At 38.9% G+C, this 23,757-nt stretch overlaps 1 protein-coding gene and 1 long non-coding RNA gene across 12 annotated transcripts in view; one reads left to right on the top strand and one right to left on the bottom strand.

Annotated features, from left to right (window-relative positions):
- dab1a (DAB adaptor protein 1a) overlaps positions 1-23,757 on the bottom strand; it is a 260,379-nt gene that overhangs the window by 84,178 nt on the left and 152,444 nt on the right. The gene's annotated exons all lie outside the window — the stretch shown is intronic.
- LOC114151161 (uncharacterized) lies at positions 8,533-9,185 on the top strand. Its single transcript, XR_003596892.1, has 2 exons — positions 8,533-8,639; positions 8,967-9,185. It is a non-coding gene; the product is annotated as an uncharacterized LOC114151161 (long non-coding RNA).

Genomic DNA, 23,757 nt, shown 5'->3' with positions numbered 1-23,757 from the left:
CTGAAGTTCAAATCTCGCATCCCAGTTGGGAAGAAAGAGGATTTAAGGGACTTTGATCGTGGCATGCTTGTTGCTACCAGACATGATGGTTTTAGTAGTTCAGAAACTGCTGATCCACTGAGATTTTCATGAACAAATGCCTCCCAGATACACACAGAATGGTCTGAAAAGAAAAAAAATACCCAAAGAGCAGCAGATCTGTGAGCAAAAATGACTTGTTGATGTCAGAGAAGAATGGGTAATCTGATATGAGATGTTGTAAAGGCAAATGTAGTTCAAATAACTCCTTATTACAATCAAGGTATGCAGAATACAATCGCTGATGCTACAATTTGCACAGGTTAAATAAGACTGAATAGGAGAAGATCAGAAAAAAGTTTCCTAATCTTGATTTCAACATTCAGTTTAATTTATTAAATAAATACTCCACAGATGGGTGGACCCAGTGGTTATGAGTGTGCATCTTCATGCACTGATTTTCAACAACCTCAGATGGAAACTCGAGCTCAGCTTCAACAATGCCAAAACTGAGCTGGCTCACTTCAGCATTTCCATCTCAGGGGGAAATCATTCCTCTAGTGGCTTAAGGGACTTGATTTAAAAAGAACATATATAAATCTCAAAGCAAAAACGCAATGCTTAATTTTTTCACCCAAAACTGCATACTAGCTAGAGGATCATGCATTTCATTTGTGCATGTATTGCAACAGACAACATGCTTCAGTTTGAAAAGAAATGGAAAAAGAACAACAATCCCAGGAAAACAACTGCAATTCTGATTGTAGGAATGGGCATTCACATTTAGTGAAAATGTTCCAATTGTGATAGGAAATTACATGACAACAATAACTTTCAAGTAACGTTTGAAAATCCCCAATAACTGACTGCATAGTCAGAATTACTTATACTATTTTCCCCACCGTTGGTGCCATGACAGGATCAATACATTTGAAAATATGATTAAATACATTTTGTGTGTGTAATTTTGTAATAAAAAAAATCCCGATACTTTTACCTGCTATCTGCAGCTGGGGACCTGATGAAAGCCATTATAAAAATGATTATGCTTTTTGTAAAATCAACATTTGTGCACATGGATTTTTGACTGCAGTGACATGCAGTTAAAGTCATAAAGCTTCCAATAAAGGAAAACTGCAAAGGAGTTGTAAGCGTCTTTTATCATCACTGTCATTGTTATAACACCAAATATTGAGATAAAACTTTACTGGTGGGCAATATTGACCTATTTCAAAGTGATTCTCCTGGAGACCTTTAAAATCTTTATTATTACAGCAAAAACAAGGCATTATCCTGAACCGTAGAGAAAAAAAAAAGTGTCGAAAGAGGAGTGAAAATAATTTTAATGATGAAGCAGGCCATATTTCTAAGCTCTTATTTTATGCACATATTTTCACAAACGTCCAAATAAAAATTGGGCTCACGCTTTAATTATCCAGACAACATCCCGATACAAGAAAAAAAATTATGAATTGGTGGATTTTTTTCATCTTACAACAGCTACAAGGAGCTGCCATGGCTTCAGATTAACTGAAGACAACGAAATACTGTCAAAACACAAACATGTTCTGTATTATAAATGGGCCCACTAGTGTAATCAAAGGTATTCAGTCGACTTTTTACATAAACATCTTTTTTTTAAATTCTGAGATTAAAACACTGCATTGACTATAGATGGTTGGCAGGAATGTGTGTGTGTGTGTGTGTGCGTGCACATTTGTCATGGAGGAAAGAAGGAGGCACAGCTGTTGCTGTTGGCTTGAGAAGGAGGCCTCAAAAAAGAAAATCCTGAGAACGTGTGGTGAGTTGCAAGTCTTTCCGATTACTCAATAATCAAGTTATTATTCGATAAAATACGTGTTTGCTGAAATATTCAGCAGCATTTGCTCTAACAGAGACGGACTGAAACCTTCCCAGGAAATGACAAAAGGAAAAACAAACAGACTTTTCTGAGGTTACCTGTTGCATTCATCCTGAGCCGTCAGTAAAAGCGTTCTGCTCGTCAGGAGAAGCAGTCGTTCCAAATTTTGCGCACTGTGATAGTTGCCAGGTAAAAATATCCACTCAACATGATTTAGATCCCTCACAGCCCCTCTAAAGCCCCCTCCATGAGCCCTAAATGAGTGATGAATTCGCCCCATCTGTGGAGAGGAGGAGAAAATACGAGGACTCTGATGCATAAAAACAGAGGCAGAGTCTACCCGAGCACAAGACTGAGACTTAATGAGGGATGCAATCATCAATTATTCAAAACACTTAATCATGACCGCTGCACAGCATTGTTGCACGAAAACACACATGCACACACAAAACAAACACACCACGTCTTATAAAAGCATGTAGAAAGCAAAGATCATGGATTTTGAACAATAACAGGAAAAAAAAAAACTTTCTTTACCTCTTAAACATTGATTTAAGAGATTTGATTTTGATTTCTTTATCTTTGTATATTATCTATATACACATAACCTGCATCTTAACTCGAGTCGAGCAAATCTCAATCTCGTTGTAATCTGTTGATGACAATGACAAATAAATCTTATTTTATTTTTATCTTATCTTATTTTGTCGCCCAATTCAAATAAACACAACCAGACTTTTAAAAACACAAACATAATGCTCCTCTGTCACTTCAGTTTGTATACATGTTGTTAATTAAAGGTAAAACACATCAATCAGGCATAAAATGATGACCAGTTGCCTTTCAGAGATGGTGTTTTGTTTGTCTTTTTTTACCCGTTTGCTGTCACAATAGGCCGAACCGATTGAGATATTGAGTCCACTAAACTGCTGGAGGTCTGCTTTGGCATCTGCAACCACCGGCTTCACCTTCTGCTATGTGCTCACCAGGTAACAGCCACATGATGCAAACAAAAACATGATTCATCAGAACAGAGCACCATCTCCCATTGCTCCAAGGCAGGCCAGCTCACAGCTTGGCCTGGGCAAAGAAAACATTAAACTTATACGGCGCACAGCTTTCTGTAACTAGTAGAAAATTAATGAATATTTACAATTCAAAGACATGATTAATCTTCTCCCTTGCTCTTCTCTTCCATTACTCCCCACCCTTCTTATCTGCTCCATACTTTGGTTTTTAAATGTTCTGCCACAGATCGGGCACTAAATTACCTCTTCCTGCCATTGACACTTAACTGTGATTTATGTGACAATTTGAATACAATTGGAAAAAAAAAAATCTAATATTATTTTTAGTCTATTTCAAAAATCCTAATTTATTATTCGATATGTTATTAAATTGGCGAATCTCATTCAAATCTGAATCATGCATAAAAATGTCATTATTACAATTAGTTGTTGGTTTCTATGCTAAAGTATTTAATAAAATAACTTAAAATGCAGCTATGTCTCACTGAAGAAAAACCCAGGTAATACTGTAGATCGATCGATCGATCTACAGTATTCCAGAACAGTCAAAGCTATGCTCTGATACAGCATGATACTATGATCTGATACTACTGCTTCAATGCCTGCTAACTAACATGTTGTAATAACAGAATAAAGGTAATCCCATACAGTAAAAAGAGCAGATATATTCCCACACTACCCACAGCATGAAATTTCATGAGCAGCAGGATTCTGTCAGACATCTGGTTTCAACATAAATACATGTTAACGGTGTCAGAACATGACTGATTGATAAAGTTCAAGCGACAGCACCTGCAGACATCTGTTCAAGCTAAACAGATGTTTTCAGCAGCTGGCTTTACATCAGCTGGCTTTACATCAGCTACAGTAGAAGACAGCGAGTACTCAACCCTCAACATAAAGTAATGCACTCAATGAGAGAAATAAACACAGAGAGAAGAAATACATGAGATTTAATAAATTACAGATAAAAACTCTTACTCGTGACAAAAAAATGTAAACTAAGTCTGATGTGTCCACAAATGAAATGTGATCTAATCCGTCTCCTTTTATAATGCAACAACTTAAAGTGTTGTACTCTATACATTTGATTGGACTGCCAACATGGTTACTATGTCAAACTGACATAATCCTACAAACTCAGTAAGCTCCATAGCTCAGCTTATAAACTCGGCTTCAGTTTTCTCAAAATCCAAATCAGCAGGTTGTTAGAAATCACATTTGAAGCATACTGTTATCAGAAATCAGGGTTTTCCTCAGTGTATTATAAGCCTGGCAGGCCACCAGGCTTTACCTGTGGCTTCACCACCAGGTAAATCAAATGCTGTTGATTTATTAGGTTATTAGGTTTCTTTTAATAACTTTTTTAAGACTTTATAGTTGGCCTGGGCAAAGGTATTAATATTACAGTCTTCGAAAAAATGCATAACTATCAGATGATATTTTCAAATTTTCTGTCAACTTTAAACATTTTTCAACTCAAAAACATGGCGGCCGGCTGGATGACTGCTGTGGGGCCCTGAGCACCAGACTTAGCAAGTTTTCTGGGGGAAACTCTGGAAATGATAAATTAAAAACTGCATCATAAAATAAAGTCAACAAATGAAGCCTTTCCATATGGACCTTACCAGAGGAGCCGCTTTTCATTGGCTGATGCCCGTTCTACCTGGTCACGTGCGTGGCCGTCTCACAAACACACTTAGCTTCCCGTTAGCTAAGTACAGCATAATGGCAGCACTGATACAACTTCTACACCTTGAAGCCTGTCTGCTACACAGTCTTACGTTACCTAAACAGATCAATACAATGTGTCTGTATCTGTCATACACTACAGATTTTATTTTAGCAGAAAATACTTTGGACTAAACTGTTACTCGTGTTAGCCACGTTAGCACCAAGTACAGCTAGTCAATCAACCGTCGCTGTGTTCAGGGAAGCGCTGATTAATAATCGAGAAATAAATATCAAGCCTGGAAACTTGATATCGTAACGGACTGAATGTTTTGTTTCTAACGTAATCTGGGCTCGTCTAGCGGGGCGCAGGCGGTTACCACGGTAACAGGTGTGCTTAAACTACAGAGAGAGAGAGAGTAAAAAGGTAGGAGTGGTTTTGAGTTGATCACCTGTTCAGGTTATTTTACCTTTGTTTGCCTTTGCTGTGGCGCATTACAGCCGCTGTAGTTTCTAAACGTTGGACTAATTACCTCGTTCGTTTGTGAGTTTACGTCATTCACAACAAACATCAAATAGAACAAATATAATTCATAAAATTTTAACAAACAAATGGCTTCTACCGCGATAATTATGTGAAATTAAATTAATTATATCCCAACTTCAGAAGACTTGCCTTTACCTTTACAGAGCTCTTTGGTTCCTCCTATCAGTCTGTAGCTTCTCATATTGACGTCATCAAACCAAATTTCAGATCTACCATAACTGACTGTTACGACTGGAGTCGTTAAATGTTATTATGTAAATGAGTGTGCAGGTACTTGTTTTTGATTGGTGCCTGGAGGACGACGGGGGACGTCCGATTGGTGGCTTCCCGGATGTGACGAGTATAAAAGCGGCTGATGTGGACTTCCTGAGGGATCCCTCCTCTGCTCATCTCAACCGGCCACACTGTTTGTTTTATTTGTTAAACTTCTTGGTTTGGAGTTTGTAGGAGTGAGCTGCCATTTATGTTGCCTTAGTTCTTTCCTGTTTTTTTAGTTAGGGAGGTAAGTTTTGTCATTTGGTTTATTTATTTTCGGTTAGGTAAGTTGATTATTATTTAGATAGTTCCTTTTATTTGTTGTTTTGGCACTAGCTCATTCTGAAGTTATATGCTCCATTTTTGTTATATTTAAATCAAACATATATACTTTTTAATAAATATTACTGTAAAATGTTTAACTTTGTATGTGTTGGCTGTTTCGGATGGGACGAGGAGGGACCTTTCATGTTATGATCTGGCCACCCCTAGACGGGTCGTAACACTGACTGACACCTGCTGGCCTCAGGTTTGCAACCAGCTTGTGACTGAGAAACCAGTAACCTCCTCCCAGATGATGACATGAACTTGTTAGTTCCTCTGTCCATTTAATGGCTGATATATTGTGAAAATCCGGTAGAAATGATGCACTAATCGACGAGGCTTTGCTTGTGAGACTTGCGGTCACGTGGGTCGGTTGTGGGCGGAGCTTGGTAAGGTCCATATCCTGTTTGAAGAACACCATGAAATTTTCCCAACAAAACCAGACAGATTCAGTTTTTTTGTGGCTTACTAAGACTACAGTAGATATTTGAATACTAATTCAGTGGCCATACAACCATCTCGTTACCATTTTGCCTGTCCACTTCACTACCCTGCCAACAATTTATTATTTCTCACTCATATTTCTCTAATCTGAAGAATCCTTCACTCTATAGTTCCTGTTTTTTGTGAGGTTTATTTTTTCCTATATTGTTCTCCCTTCAAATGATTCACCACTCACACAGCTACGCATTGACGAAAAAATGGGGAGAGATTTCCAACTCCTTCATTTCCTTTGGCACATTTTATGTTACATTGTAAGTGTTTACATTTAACTGCTGAATTAAGACAAGGTTTACAAAAATGTGTTTGTATGTGTTGTTAAAAAACATGGAAAATTCAACACAAAAATGTCAACCCCTAAGAAAAACAAAACATCTTGTTTTGTTCAACAGATCATTCTAGATTTTCTTCTGCTTGAGATTGTTGAGCGACTTAAGGTTTCTTTTGGCTCAAATTGACTATTAGAAAAACCCTTAAGCTTTTCTAATAGTATGTATCTCAGGATGTGCTACTAAATAACAGCTTTTAAAATCTTGTAGCTTTTCTCCCTCTGGGTGTTAGAGCTGTTTCAATCAAACTGCTTATTCACCCAAATGAAAGGATTCAGGAATTGTATGCAGTGCCTATTTGAAAGATCTTGCTTCTCAAAACATTGTAGGACAGATTTTTTTGTTGTTGTTTCTGCACAGGCTTTTAGTGGCAAATAGTAAGGCAGTTATCAAGAAGGGGAAGGATTTGATGGCAGCAGAGACGAGACTGAAGTGACTAAGAGAAGCTAAAGTTGCTTTAGGGCTAAATCTTGCACAGGGACAGACTAAAACCTCTTGGCTTGCAAGCCGCCAGCGATCCCCAACTGCACACCCCACTGACAGCAAGTCGAACCGAGACACAATAAGGTAGAAACTCTGTCCAACTGCGCTGCAGGGGAAGGGGCTACGTTAAAACCAGCACCTGGGGGAGACTCCCAAAGGGGGTACAAGAGCATCATCTACCCTGCTTTTCCCCTTAATGTCTTCTGCCACAAGTACCCATCAGTCAGTCGCAGCTCCTGCTCCTTGCCGGTGTGCCTAACCACCCACACACGCCGTCACACAGTCGCTCGCTGTTCCAGTTAAAACGCAGACAGCCAAACAAAATCAATCTTTACTCAGTCTCTAGCTTTAATAAAGCCTGTTGTTTCTTATTGACTCTGACATGATCAGCTGCCACACAATTTCACATAGAGCTAACCCCGGCTTCAGGTCCATCTCTGTGCCTATCGCTAACACACACACACACACACACCCCGACAGCATCGGTAAGCAGCGAGCGCAAACGTCTGACTGAATCATCATGGGACTGTCAGACACACAATTTGCATGGCTTAATTTTTTTTTCTTTTTCATTTGAAGCTCTTTGAACTTTACACACACACATGCAGTACACACAACATGGTAATGTGCAGGAATCTTGTGCCGCATGAAGAGTCTGAAAAACTTCCCGGAGGTGAAACTTTCTGCCAGTTCTTGAAATAAACCCTTTTAACACCCCGCGGTCTGTTGGGCTGCTGGTCTGTCAGAACTCTCACACAGAGTGGCGGGGCTCTTGGCATTCACTTCCCTGTGGGGATCTGAGTCAATACAAACCTCTTAAAACTCCAAATGCTGTGTGTGTTTCTTCGTATGAGCCCGCTTGTGTGTGTTCCAGATGGAAAAAATAAGGGGAGGGTGGCTGCCGCAATTCAATAGCAATTTTATCCATCTCTGGGTAGTTATCTACATGATATTGTGTTATTCTGAGAAGCATTAGTTAGAAATCCGTACACAGGTAGGAGCATAGCATTAGAGTGAAACAGCCTCACAGGTGCATGCAGGTGTGTGTGTGTGTGCTGAAGGTAATCATGGTGTGCTTAGGCAGAGTCCCACCCCGTCAGGGCCCAGCCTCTCAGCGCCATCCATCATACTGTGGCTGCTAATGATACCAATACATACAGCAGCACACAGCGACTGGAAACCAGGGGAGCGGTGTGTGGAAAGGGAAGAAAAAATGAGGAGCACAGAGGATGAGGGGGAGAAAAAAAAGAGTTTAGAGAAAGGTACAGCAGATAACTGAAAACAGGAGCTGAGAAAAATATACTCCAGTATGTAAGGTTTAACATGTTTTAACTTTTAGAATGATTACTTGCCATGTCGTACAACTAGAAATGCACCAACAAAAAAAAAAAAAATCAGCTGGTAACCCAAATCAATTATTTTAAGCATGACCAGCCTTTGTCTGTAATTGGCTAGTCAGAGCTATGAAATGGGTGAACGCACCATGACAAGCACTTTCAGGTTTTGCTGAAAACTCTCTTCTGTGTTGAAGTGCTTACTGAATGAGGAAGACTGTCCTCATTCACTGTCATGGAGCATGCTGAATTAGGAAATGTGAGGCTTTTGGAAATAACAGAGTTAAGGTAAGGGTCTTCTTAATTCATAGGGAAGAGATACTTAGAACTGCTAACCATGTCATACAAGCTCATGCTAAGAAATAAGCCACCAAAGAACTTAAAATGTCAACTCCTGCTTGTTTTGAAACACTAGTCAGATCCTGTTTAGGTGCAGAGCTGTGTAACACTGACTGCTCACTCTCTCTTTTGCTGTTAAGAAAAAAATAATGAACATTTATAACAGTTTAAGAATCTTTTGATGTCAATAAAATTGGAAAATCAATCAATTGGTATCAGCAACAAAATTTCTGATCGCTGCATCTTTATCGCCAATATCAATATGCATTTGGACAGGAAAGACAGAGAGAGAGGAGAAGTGTGCAAGGGCTGAAAGACCGAACGCAACCAGCATGAAGAGGGAAGGAAATGCACCGTCACAAGCTGAGTGGAAATGTGACGCTGTGACTGGAGTGGGCAATCTGATTTCCTGGTTCTTTACTCCAAGCACACAGCGAATCGCAAGCTCACAAAAATGCACATTGCAAACTAATGAATAAATGCACTAAAAACTAAGAGTACTCTGAGGGAACTATTTTTGCAATCCTGGAGCAAAGAGCCTGCTGCCACGACTGGTGACTTTAAACACAATTTCCACACATCAAAAATGATGAGACACAATTGTGCAACATTTGAACATTGAAGTCCTTTCTTTTCATGACTGCCACACTAATTCTGAAAGTCTTCAGTCAGCAAGCTGAAGAGAGAATAACATTAAGCAGGAACAGTAGAGAGAGGAGTTAATATTTGTAAAACAGCAGCTCTAAAACGAACTTTTTATCTGCTTGAATGTGGTTAAAAATAAAACCTGCCTAATTCATATTCAACTCTTGCAAGAGCAGTTACAGGACAGGAAATAAATGTGTCAGTATGGGAGTAACTTACAGAAAGAAATATCTGGGCTGAGGAATTACTTTACTTGAATGTGTTTATTGTTTGTTTTTTTTAAAAGCATCTGAAACATAAAATATTAACACTCTTAAATAGGGATTTTGTTACATCATGTTTTAATAATACAACACATGGAATGTAGTAGCATATTTTTCAATGATAAAATTCACCCTGACAGAAACATGTTGATCTGAGATAGCAGGCAACTTTACTGTCGGTGCAAAGCCTTTCAACGCGCCAGAGCAAATTATTTAAATTAATAATTTAAATAAATTATTTAAATTAATTTAAATGTAAATAATTTTAAAACTATTAAAATAGTTTTTAATAGTTTTACAAACTATTAAAGTTCCGCAACTTTAATAGTTTTTAAACTATTAAAGTTTAAAACTTTAATAGTTTAAAACTTTAATAGTTACATATGAAAACTGTGTTACATTTGAAAACTGTGGATAAAACAGTTTGGAAGTATTTCAAATATTTAAAACAAAAGAAAAATCAATAATTACCATTTCTCAGCCATGTTGTTCAGTCCTAGTCTGCAACAAGCAATCGTTTCTCAATAAGTTGAGAATCTACTCTCAATAGTTCTCAATGCCTTTGTAAGAGGCAAAGCGTATAGAACAAGAGGCAAACTAGCCTTAAAAAGTCATAAAAATCTGTCAAAATCTTGTTTTAGCTGCACTGTGTAGGCTGCAGCATCAGATGAACGCTGAAGCGCAACACTATCTTGCACCTTCTTTATTACACACTGTTTACTGCTGGTAAGCCAATGACTACAATCACATGTGCAAAAAAAGAGAAGTATTATCTTTTTAGTCTCATTAAGAAAACATCTTGATCAACCCAGACCTCCAGCATGAGAGGAAAAACCTGGAGAGGATCTTCACATTATACGCCACAATTTTATATTCAAATTCCTCGAGCAAGATGAGGGCCAGTTGAGCGCTTAAATTAGCCTATCAGATGCCTCCAACAGCCAAGGGAAAATTCTGAATTATATGCTAATAGACATCAGATTATGATTTATAGCTTGGGGCACCTAACCAGCTTCACTCACTTCCACACACTGAAGCCTTTTATTCAATGATTACAGAGGACAAAATGATGATGGTAGATCTCAAGAGCAGAGAGGGCTTTGGAGAACCTCACCATGTCTTGATGAGACAAGCATTGGGGGAAAATTACTTCTTATGTGTAAAGCTGAATTTGACAGTCAGATTAAATAAAAATGATGTCTGAAGTTGTACAATGAGGGAGTAGTATCTTCTCAAGGGAGAAGGATGCGGGCGAGGAAGTCCTCTTTTTTCCTCTGCCCTACTTCTTTCTCAGCAGCTCTGCCGTCGTCGCGGAATAACACAAACAGGTGCAGCACCTCTGACCTCAAACTCCCCACCTCAATCTCTTCCTTCGCGATCTCCTCGAACGTCTCCATGAAAAATGTGATTCCACCCGCTTCCTTTGTCTCCCTTCCCCTCCCCACTTCTGTGTTGCTTCCTCTGATTGCTCATCTTTCTTCATTGCTCTGCCTCGCCTCTCTCCCAGGGCTTCCCATCTGTACCGTAACAGGTGTGCTGTGTGTATGACTGATGTGTTTGTTACCTGTAGCGCTGCCTGCAGCCACAGTCTGCATTGAGTGTAGCTACTTCTGCCTATCTGGCTCCCGACTTACTCGCTACTGCTCCAGTCTCCTTGTCTTCCTTCCCTGTTGACTGTTTCAGATGCCAACAAGAGAGAAAAAGAGTAGCGGTGGAGTGTTTTAGGGAAGCAGCAAGCAAGCTGTTATGCATTTGCACTGCGTCTGAATGAGCCTTTACCAGCCGTGCTGGGGCGGTGTTTTCAGTTTGGCTAATTAGTCCCACCAGCCTACGAGTGTGCATACACACATTAGGCCATATGGGTGCGTGTATGTGTGTGTGTGGCCCGATGGCCCATCTTATTAGTCTCACAGGTGAGTGATTAAATGCTCTGCAACACCTGGAAGAGTTCCTCCTTCCATTTCTGAGGATTGTAAATATTCACAGCTATACACACCTCAGTACTTTTCCGGATCAATCCCCACATGCAAACACCGAGGCTGCATGTCGGGAAACTTTTTGATAGGAAATTACTACTGGCTCCACTACTGTGTATATGTCATTATCAGGGAGAATATGTTTCAGAAAGTTAAGACCCAAAACGTGACAGAATAATCACAGCACCGTTTCCCCACATCATGATGACCCCTCTGCTCACAAACAATGAGGGGGGAAAGTGACCGGCGTGAGATACAGCAGGTCATTTTGCCCCTTTGCCATGTCAGTCTTTTGCAGTTCCCAAGCAGATGAATCCTGTTTATATCTGCATTTTTGTCCATACCATGGGATGCTGGACGCCAACCATGGGTTAATTTATACCCAGCAGTGACATACTTAATTTCTTCTCTCACAGACAATTAAATGAAGTAAATTTTTATAATCTACTAAAAATCTACAGTCGAGGCCTGCAATCTTTACAAACCAAAAAAAAAAAAAAACAGTTTTCCCTTCAGTCCACCTCAATAAAACAAATTTAGAATCACAAATATTACATGACTTTTGGAGAAGAAACCACTATTTTATTTCTATTTTTAGGTTTTCAAAAAAAAAGAAAGAATACATTTTCTTTAAATGTTGATATTTTTGGAAAATAATTAAGTATTATTTAATTATTTTAAATAACAGTTAAATATTATTTAATATATTAAGTAATATATTAAATAATATATTTAATATATTAAATATATAATATATTTATATATATTATATATATATATATAGATATATACAGAGCTAAAACGTAAAACTAAGTGTATATTAAGTAATATATTAAATAATGGTGACAAATCTAAATATTACTGGTACATTTAGTGTCATTCTATTGGAAAATTTCAACACAGTTATTCCATGGGGGAAAAAACAGCAAAAACCAGCATTTGTTATTGTATTTGTATTAAAAAATATTATATGGTACTTTATCATATCAAGATTAGCTGGCAAAGTGGGAAGTAATCTGTGGCCCTGTGTCAGCCTTATATTAAGGCAGAGCATTAACTAGGGATGCACAGATCAGTCTGCCCCAAGTTCCTTAATTTTGGGTGATCGTGATTGGCCGACGCTTAATGTGAAACCAGCCTTATCCACTGATCTCATCAGCCACTGTCCTTTTTTGCTCTGCTGTGAGGGACAGCAAACCAACAGAAAACAAGTCTGTACTGTTCTATGTTTTTTAGTAAAATAAGAGTGGCACAATGAAAGTGTATTGTGACATTATAATTCATGACAGTGTCAGTTACATATATACTGTATATATATATATATATATATATATATTTATATATATATATATATAAAAAAATTGGTGTCAGGGTTTTTAAAGTTCAGTGATCAACCAGAAAACTGCAATCGGTGCACCCCTAGCCTCTACATCAGATATCGTATATCCATCCAATGCTTCATCCTTTAGATAAACAAGCAGGTAAGAAAACAGAAAAACACTACAGAGCATTCCACTGCAGTCGGTGAATGATTTAGCAATGCTGTTGAAAACATAAGCAGTGGTGCAGCACCACCTGCACTCATTCTGTACATTTACAGTGCAGACATTTCAGAGTAAATATGGAGTCTTTGCAAGAAAAGAAATGCTGATGTGCAGAGCTAAAACGTAAAACTAAGTGTAAATTTGAAAAAGCAGCAAATGAAAACCAAACAGTATGGATAGCACAGACAAAGTAACTCAGCTGCCTGTAGCACCAAAGAGCCTCTGACTAACAATTCAGGCCAGGTCAAAGCCACAAAAATGTCTTTAAAAAGACAGTAGTTGCTATAACTTTTCTCATGATCATGTCGAAAGGTCATTTTCATAAAAAAACAAAAAAACTAAACATAATGACAAGATACACAAAATACCTAAAGATATTTGAACCCAAAAGTGACACAAAACTTGTTGGGATTGTTACTTCTGCAGTTTTAACATTTTTCATTTACTCTTGGTTCCATAACTGCATCAATAAATGTAAACACATATAAAATTTGGATAAAATGCAGCTGCTGTGTTCTGTTTAGTGCTACAACTGCTCTACGTGTAGAACTGATGGGCTAATGGAGAAACTTTGTCTTTAGAGCAATATTTGTGCTTGTGAAAGACCCAGGTCCAGTTCCTTCTCATCAGCATTTCAACCAGCAAACATCACCACAAAACAATGAGCAAGTACAACTACAATTCTCCAATCACTTGGTCTACATGAAGATATTACAACTCGACAAGACAGAGGATGTTTGAAATATAAATTCTTGGTTTCATAAGTTATTACTGACTCTAATAGTGCCAATAAATTTAATGTGGGTGTGTCAGCTGCGGCTTGGAAAAATGGCTAACAAGCAAACACTTTAACCTTTAACCTTAGTTGTGCATATATGTCAGAGTTCTTGCACTAAACAGTGACTTCTGGCTACTCCCATTAGTCAAAATAGCATTTCAGCACATTTAGCACTCTCTATGTGTGTGTGTGTTTTTGTGTGTTAGGAAGATAAATGAGGGCCAGATGGTTTGTTTAATGTAAAGTCTATAATGACTGTGAGGAAAGTTTCGAGACATAACGATAAAGTAATAATCTCAGGCGACCAAGAATAAGTGGTGGCACCTGCAGCTTCAGAAACACACCTGGGAGTGTTTTCATTTTCCTAACTCAATGCTCATTCATGTACCTCAGACTCAGTTTGCAATAGAAGCTTTAATTAATACTCGCTGTGCACAACTAGTTATGCTTGCTAGTTCTCACGAGACGGTTCTCTAATAAATGTTCTCATCAGTACTCGTCATTTTATAATTTATTAGCTTCCTGTTTTAAATGGTGCTAAGCAGACTCTGATCTCATTTGCTCACAAGTTGAATATAAATGGCTTGGGCTGTCTGCGCAGGAAGCAAGCCGCATGGAAGAAGATTTTCAAAATTTAAAAGAAATAAGTGCGGTTTTCATAGGATTATTTTATCCTTTTGAAAACACAAAATGCAAAGAAGAATCTCTTTAAAACTCAATAAAGCAACAAACCAGCACTTCACAAGAATGGGGCCAATTTTCAGGTTAACTGGCTTTGATAAGAGATGATCAGTTTAGAAATTCTATTTTTTTTTTGTCAGAAAACAACAATCAGTAGTACAGATGTTACGGCTAACTAAAAGAGGATTCAAAGTTAACTAGTTTTTTCAGTAACTGTAAGCTGTTTAAAATTAAATTTGTACAAAGTACAAAAGTTATAAGATATGGAAAAAAAGGGTTTAAAACAAAGACAAAATGATTACAGATTTCACGTCTGGTTTTCCCGTTTTGTCTTAGCATCTTATCACAGCGATTAGCATGATTAGCACGTGATAAGATTAGCATCTGATGGGATGCAAAATGGCACTACATTTGGAAGATTAGGAAACTTACTGCAACGTTAAATACAAGGATTTACTTTAATGGGAAAAACGTGTGACTGTGAGGAAAGGAAAGAGAAAGTCCTTTGGGAGACTGCTGGGGTTATAGGGTTGGAGGAATGGCATTATTGCCCGTGTTACTCTCAAACATAAAGCTAGAGGTACCCAAGCATGTAATCAATTTAACACCTAAAGTCACAGTATGAGACTGCATGTTGCGCAGAAAACCCATGGAGGAAAAACAGGATCACCTTCTCTCTTATTTAATAAACCATGTAGGCAGCAGCAGGGCAGTCGTATGGTCAGGAGCATGTTTCTGCAGGGATTGTTTTTTTTTACAGCGTTTGTGTTCCTGAGGGCTGACGTTTGATGAAAATCACCAGCGTTGGTAATAAATTGCAGAGGTCGAGCAACTCTCACGAGGAGGTTTGGAAGCAGGGTTGCTCACCTGACAGATAACATGAGCTTCAAATTCTCTTTTTAGTCTAAATTCCCATTCATCCCTCAGACCTCTGTTTATCAGAGAGGTGATTCCTAAATTGTTCTCCCATGAGAGCTGTGGTTCAAGGCGGCGTGAATGAGCTGCAGTAAGAAGTCACTCGAGGCGGCAATTCGCAGCAAATGCCAAAGTACAAGTCCGTTTTCTCTGGGAGACCGGAGGCTCTCTAGAGACAGCAGCCGGAGAAAGGTGAGACAAAAGTCTCATCAGCGGCTAAAGAACCAATTCAGCGCTCGCACAAACAGCGCACAAAGGAGGCTGCAGGTGAAGACTGGGCTGGGTGAGCAGAGCAGATCACAGGAGCTAATAACACAGCCGGACTGAGTGAGGCTCACCAGGCAATCACAACCATTTCTCACCTCACCTCTCTCCATCTCTCACTTCCTGCTGCTCCTTCATTTCTCCCTCTAAACCACACTGAGATAGAATTTTTTTTTTATTTTCACGTGACATCTCGCTCTTTTATTGGTGCTTTTACGTTCTACCCACGAGTCACTTGTATTCATAAGAGATGTTTTATGAAATGAAACAACAGTTTAAAGAAGCTAAGCTTGAAAAAGGCTTGAGGGATAAAATGACTATTCAGTACAGGAATAATATGGAGCGTGTGACCCTTCATTGAGTGTTTTGATCTTTCGCTGTGCTGTATGTTTTTTTTATATATATAGAACTAGAGAAACTAGAAACTGTATTTTTTTTAATAGAAATATAAATGTTTAATATTCCATATTTATTGATCGCCTGATATCTTGTTGCAATTAGACAAAAAAAAGTGAATTAGGCGTGTTTCCATCTTCTGGTTTGAAGCGAACCAACCAGGCTCCTCAAAGCATCATTTTGTCAGATGTTGATGATGAGCATGGCTGTAATAATCAGGAAGTAGAGTTTCCAAACTAGAATGGAGCACACATCTCAGAGAATCGGAGGTTTTCAGGAATGTGTTGCTACTTATCAGGCAAGTTGTAATTGTTTTGTGATCTCAACTAGTATTAGCATTGTTACATGCTGTCTGGAGCCATAAAGAGAGGACAGGAAAGAAATGCATGATCAGTCATGTGAGGTAAATGTTCGATACGTCAGAACTTATTTTACCAAATGAGTTTCCACCTTTCCTTTAGCACGTCAACTCTTTTTCAGATAATTTTCTTCAATGTTCAATAGGTGGCAGACTTCTACATTGAATCTCTAGTGAATCTCATCCTCATAATCTTCTATTTTTTTTTTAAAAAAGGAAAAGAATAACAAACACTGGGTAAATTAATGAAGAATATTCATTTTCTACAACTGATAAAAAAAATCACAACTGTTTATGGAGAATGAACTGTTCGACTCAAACGCTGACTTTTAATGGCTGATGTCAACCCAGAAAGAGTAAATGTTCCTCTGTAATTCCTCAGATTTTCAGATATTAACTAAAAAAGAAAACTGTGGGAGAGACTTCTTGAGGTTTACAAACATGGCCCAGAGACTTTGTTTTACAATAACATGGCTTTGATGTTGAAACCAGAAAAATTATTAATGAAATTATCATTTTAAAAATAAACTTAATTCAACTTCTGAATTAGATGTGTTTGCAAAATTGGGATTCTGACTCATTGCTAAAAATAATAATAATAAAAAAAATCAGTACTCAAGTTAATAGCAAACTTGAGTGTTTATTGAGAGAAACTGGTGGCTATAATCATTAGACATAAAGTTTAGTAGATGGTTAGAGATGGACCAAGAAACGGACTAGTGAGGGAAATTTGGTCGATTTTTAAATTTTAGCTCAACTGATCCTGACAAGTGCCTGTTGAACTTTAAAAAACCCCCAAAAAAACAACCACAAATATTTTAGTAAATACTCGAGTCCTGGACCCCACAACTTTTTCTGATGTCAACATTCTTCAGTGCGGAAGATGCTACTGCATGAAGAAAGTACGCCAGAAGAAGCAGAAAGACGTAAGCAGCTATTTTAAAGTAGTCATCAGCCACAAAATCCTGATAGATGCATCTCTTCTCATTATTGGGTGTTTTGGCTCTGGTAGTTTTTGCACAGGACATTATTGGTTCATCAAGACTTCAGTCAAAGACAGCTTTACTCAATTCTGTCCAAATTCTTACTTAGAACCACTAAAATAAACACACCAGGCACCTCCAACTTTGCTACACAAGAGAATCTCCTCTACTTCATTTGCTGCAACAGCCAAATTAAGTTCAACTGTTTTAAATTTGCTGGCTTACAAAAACAGTCAGACCCAAGGCCAAAAGGCCTTTGCACCAAACATCCTCTGTCATTCCCATTTATAGTCAGAATAACTTAATGTAGTTTTAAGCTGCTTTTGCTTTACATGAATAAATAGCTGAGGCAAATTTTCATTTCCTGTAAATGCCGCTCAACTAAATACATACTTAAAGTTTAAATCTCTAAAGCCAAATCTAGCACACAAAGCCACATTAAGTGGCTCTGGGATGATCTGAGCTGGAAATTCGGAGCAGTTCAGAGAGGACTTCTCCATTTGATCTCTATTTCTAATGTGTATTTATGCATCTGCTGGTCAAATCCTCTTACACGCCTGCCTGTAAACAACATCAACAAGTGGAAGGAAGACTCTGGGGAGGTGCTGTAGAAGAACATCATTGTATATTACAGCATTAACAAGCTTTCGTTATAAAATCCTTTTTATTGTCCTAAGCAGAGCTTTAGACAAGGTGTGCGAAAGCCTCAGGGCATTATTTGACAGCGGAGACATCTCTCCAGGCCAAAACCCTGGCAATAAATTAAGTTTTAACATTTAATTCAAGACTGTAAAGCTGGTAGAAAATGATCGTCTACTGCAAAAGAAGAAATGGAGTCTTTGATAGTGTGGTGGTAAGAATCTGCATCTGGGCTCTTCCTTTATTTAAATTTGCTTGAGGCCAGAGATTAAAGCAGAACTGTATCCTATAACATGCTTTTTTTTTTTTTTGGTATTTTATAGTGAAAGTCTGCACCTTCAACTGCATCATCTTTACCCTCTCCACCGGGCCGTGTGCCCCTGGCTGTGCTCTCCACATCTCTCTGTGACACATGCATTTTCTACGGTTGCAACGCTAACTGCATGGGGTGTGTTGGAGTGTGTGTGGGCGCGCGCGTCTGTGTGTGCTAGCCTCTGTTGTAGCTGCTCTGCTGTCTATGACTGTTGTCCCAAAGCCGTCATATTCCTGAGTGACGGTCACACGTCTGTCATGAGGCGCTGCAGGCAGTAGTTGGGGACATCTAGAGCACTTTGGATCAAACTGCAGCAGCAGTCAAAGCCCAAACTATATCTTTACCCAACCTGAGCTTCAAGACAACCCGAGCAGACAGTTCAAACGGGACTGGATCAAGATGATGACTGATGCAAGGGAATGCTCAACAACTTTGAAAAAAAAAAAAGACAGAGCACTTTGAATTTACACTGAAACTGTTTAAAGATATTTTTTTTGAGAAGCACATAATATGCACGTATAATGAGCAAAGCACAGTCTGGGGGGTGACAAGAGACATATCTCACCAAAATATTACAATCTTCTTAATTATGAGCCTCTGCTTTCAGACTGCAATAAGAGCGCAATCTGTTCATTACACGCCCAGTGAAGTTTGAGCCTCTTTCCAATTTAAATATGTTGTAACCACTCAACACACCGAGAAAAAAACTGTAGGGAAATTAAACATGGCAATCGATTTAAGGACTTAAGACAGTCATTTCTACTTTCTGAATTATTTTGAGGATCGAGCCCATCACCTGAAATTTTGAGTTGTTAAATATAATATAAATTAAGCATTTATCATAAAGTGTTTCAGGTTGAACTTGTTTTAAAGGCCATTAGTTAAATTAAAACTCAAACAATGGTAAATCCAATTTAAAAAATACTTTATTAACCCGAAAGTGAGAATTAGTAGAAAATTTCTCTGAAATTTGTCTGCGGCCAATTATCTGTCTGATAAAGTTTTAAAGCTAGAGTCGGTAAACTAAAAGCAGCATGTGTGTAAAGTAGCAAACTACAGGCTGGATAACAGAGCAGATGGCAGGAAGCTGCTGTCAGGTTGCTATGCTATTCCTATTTTGGAGAGAGACATGGCAAGAAGGTGGACGATTTTTCACACCACCTGAAAACTGGTGCTATGTTTAGCGTCTATGTATGAAACTTAAAAATCACAAAAAAGTTTCAAACATGTTAGAACTAAACTAGTCAATATATTACAAGGTTTCCCCCAGAAAACTTGCTAAGTTCAGTGGTTCATCCAGCGCTGGACTTAGCAAGTCCAGCGCTGGATAAAAAATATTTTAAAAATATTTAAAATTGACAGGAAATTTGAAAATATCACTTGAATTTGAATATCACAATGTGTTATTGGAAGATTAATATCTGAACACTAACTATAAAGTCTTAAAAAATGCTAACATTTAATAAAAATTTAAATAAATAAGCAATGCTAAGCCTGGTGGGGGCACAAATAAAGCCTGGTGGCCCGCCAGGCTTACAATACCTTGGGGGGAACCCTGAATTACATAATAACTTCCTTTCTGCTCTACATTGAAGCAATGAGATAATGTTATACATTCCTGAAATTTTCGTATACACTTTGACCCCTGCCAATTCACATCATAAAGATAAATAATGACAAGCTTCACAGTGACAGCTTTCCATACATAGCAGGTCTTTATTTAGTCCCACCTCTTTTTAAATGAATTCCAGCAGCTTGTTGATTATCTTAAGCCCACCTGAAACCACATACGCACACACACACACAGGAACACCTCCACCCTCTCTCTCTCTTTGCCTCTGGTGGCTGCTGCAGCCAAAGCTATTCAGTTCTGCACAGCAGGCCCAGGAAATGGCTTACAGAGACGTGTTGTTGCGCAACACCCCCCCCCCTCCTTTCTGTCTCTACTCTCTCACTCTCGTACTTCCTCTTCTGAGAGGGGAGATGTGCTACCAGCTCTCCGTCTAACGGGTACGTTGAGTTTCCTAAATCTGCTGGGATTTACCCTGTCCAGAACTGAAGTAAACTCTGTTTAAGCTGGTTTCGAGAAACGATTCGCCTGGTTATCTGACGGCCTACATCCAGGTGTCCCACCCTTCTTCCCCCTGTGAATTAGCCAGACTGAGCAGCCTACAGCCAACTAGTTTCACAGAGCACACCTGTTAACGGTCGCTCGTTCTCTATTTTACAACTTGCATTTGTTATTGAACCAGGTAGGTTTTAGTAACTCGGGCGAGTCCCAAGGATGATGTTTTAAATATGGGCTACCAGCAACCTAAAAACATTTTCCACTTTTTCCTCTCCAGAATCAAACATCACAGCTATTTTACAACCATCAAAGAACTTTAAGGTGACTCATTAACTGAATGTCCACAACATCTTTTAGATTTTCTTTATGCTAAATATTTTATTAGTAAGGCATTTTTGCAAGGGTCAGTACAGCTTCATTCAGTAGCAGAAATAATCAAATAAGTAAATCAATCATCTAGTCTATCTTTCCCTACTGCTGACACTGAGAACTAAAAAAGGGAACCTTTGAGAGAGACGGACGGAGCCTGGCGCCTCGAACCCCAGACCTGGCACGACGACGAAGAAGGTGCTGCAGCAGGAGGAAGACGCCGATCGATGAAGGCCAGGATCTCCGCAGGTCTGATGAGCCTCCTCTCCGCATGGATGCTGAGGTCACACAGGACTTGGTGCTGGCAGGAAAAAAGGCACCAGTTCTTCTTCTTTGTCTTTGCCTTTGTCTTCATCTTTGTCTTTGGGGTCTGAACCCAGCCGATGAGAGAAGTGCGATTCGAAGCCACAGATTGTGGGCCTGACGGGTTGGTCTCCATGAGCAGGACAGTCTTCGTCTCTGTGGCCCCGGCTCTTCTTCAGCTGCAGAGTTCTTTGTCCATCTCTTGGCTCGAAGCTGCCCGGAGGATCCAACGAACGGTTCCTCTTTTGCACCCACCTTATATAGGGTTTATCCACCCTTTTGGTGCGTTTGCATTGGCTGTCTGCTTAGACAGATGATCTCATATCCATCACTGTCTTAAGAGACATCATGTCATGATGTCTGTGCCAATGTCTCAGGGTTGCTCAACCTCCTATGTCCCTTGCCTGCACAACCTTTCACCTACTCTCTACCTCCAACATATCAGTGATGTTTAATTGCAGTTACACCTTTTTACACCATTTCAAGTTTAATGTCAAAATCACATTTATATCACATTTATTTTCTTTAGCTTCTCTGATTTAGCATTCATTTATAATTTTATAACCATAACTTATATCACATTTATTTTCTTCAGCTTCTCTGATCTATCATTCATTTATGATTTTATAACCATAACTTATTAGTTACTCTTATTATGATCTTAATGTGAGTTATTACAGATGTTTTTCTGAAAAGAAACCAAGAATAATACATGATTCTAATTATTTACTACTAAAGTTACAGTTACTTGTTTTTCTTGTAAGTGTTCCCACAAATATAAGTGTAAGTATTATTACAAGTAAACCAATATTAATATAAGTATTTTACTTTGAATCTTATCCAATTACTAATAATGTTTAGATTTCATTCTTTAAAACTTTACCTTTAAACTAAGGAATAGTCTCAGCTATTTTTATAAATCTGCAGGCTGGAAACTTCCTCTTTTTCCAGGAAACCTGCTTTTCCTGTTTAATGACTCTCTCTGACTGACTATGATTTCTTATGATTAGATAGAAAAAAGTAGAATTAAAGCAAAGTTTGCATGAGACAAAAACAACACACACAACCAGATTTATTTTATTGACACTTAAGTCTACTGTTGGGCCTAGATGTCACTTGAGTGATTCATTTTAAAGATAACTTTATTTATTATTACTGTTAAACTAAAATCTCCAGCATGGGGAAGCGGGATGAGCTCGGATTTTCTTGACAGACGCTGACTGAAAATATGAAGGCCTGCTTTCAAATCTGCTCCTCTCACCTCTCTGGATGTGTGGTGATGTGTGCGTGGCCTTGTGTGTGTGTGCGTGAACCAACCAGGGCATAATGTGAAAAGAAATCCAGCGTCCATTTTTTCCCCACCCCAACTCACAGGTGTTCATGTATGTGTGCGAGCGTGTTCTTAAACGTGACGAGTCAGCATGGAGGACAAACGACTTGGGCTGAGCAGCGAAATGGCCACTCAGAGCTCTGCCACCCGAGAGGCTTCAGTTATTACTCACCTCAGCTGAGCTGCATCTTCTTTGCATGAAAATAAAATAATTAAAAAAAAAGATTCCTGCTTATATCATTGTTATGTTTCCACCTTAATTGAACTTCAACTTGCTTTATGGGCTGAGCGGATTTCATGACCCGTGAAACCGCGTAACCTTCTTTCTGTGATCTCGAAAGTGGTTTCTGCGACACCGAGGCACCGTGGCGCTCTGAGCACAAACGTTTGAGAATGCGTAGGAGCATCTCTGCGGAGACGCACAGGATGTGTCTCATGGGTGAAGTGCATGTTTGAGGGTCTGACCTTTCCAGACCGCTTTTGAACATCCAGCCGCTCCTGTGAGCTAGATAAGAAAAACTCCAAGAAAAAATAAATAAATAAAACAAAAGTCATGGGTCAGGTGCTCAAAAGAAGACAGCGTATGTCACGGTTCAACTCAAGCCTCCGTGTCCTCAGTCCTGGACAAACACGCAACCCCTTCAAGGTCACCAAACCCAGTTAGATGGACTTGCAAGAGAACTTTCATCAATTTTAAACATTTATTTTACAGCAATTTTATGACAAACCAACACAAGCTCACACGTATGACTCCACTTTTTTTTCCCCCACAAATAAAAACATGAGATGTGTGCCACTACAATTTTTTTTTCATATCCCTAACAATTTCCCGACCAAATCTGACCCCAAAGCATGATGCTGCCACCCCTGTGCGTGGGTATGCTTAGGGAGATGAGCCCCTTTGATTCCTTTCCTAAACTCTCAGGCTTGACTTTGGTGTGTTCGGTTGCTCATACTGAAAGTAACAAAGAGAGACGGAGGGAAAAAAGGAAAGAATCGCAGAACGTTAAGAAGACATTAGAAAGCAACAAAGAAGCACAGGCTGAGAAAATTCCTGAGGGAGAATAAGTTTGGGAAAAATAAAAGACGACAAAATCCTCTGAGGAAAACATCTATCCGTTCCCGTCTTCATCCGTTTCTTTCTCTTACTTTGTTGGCGTCTCACAGTGAGGGTGGAAATCAGGCGAGCTGCTCCACAGGGAGGAGCGGCTTACAACCGCCAAAAGAAGAAGACAAAAAATA

This window comes from Xiphophorus couchianus, chromosome 9 (genome assembly GCF_001444195.1).
Source record: "Xiphophorus couchianus chromosome 9, X_couchianus-1.0, whole genome shotgun sequence".
Classification (NCBI taxonomy): Eukaryota; Metazoa; Chordata; class Actinopteri; order Cyprinodontiformes; family Poeciliidae; genus Xiphophorus; species Xiphophorus couchianus.
Note: the sequence above shows the minus strand (reverse complement) of the source record. Positions and strands in the feature narration are given on the sequence as shown.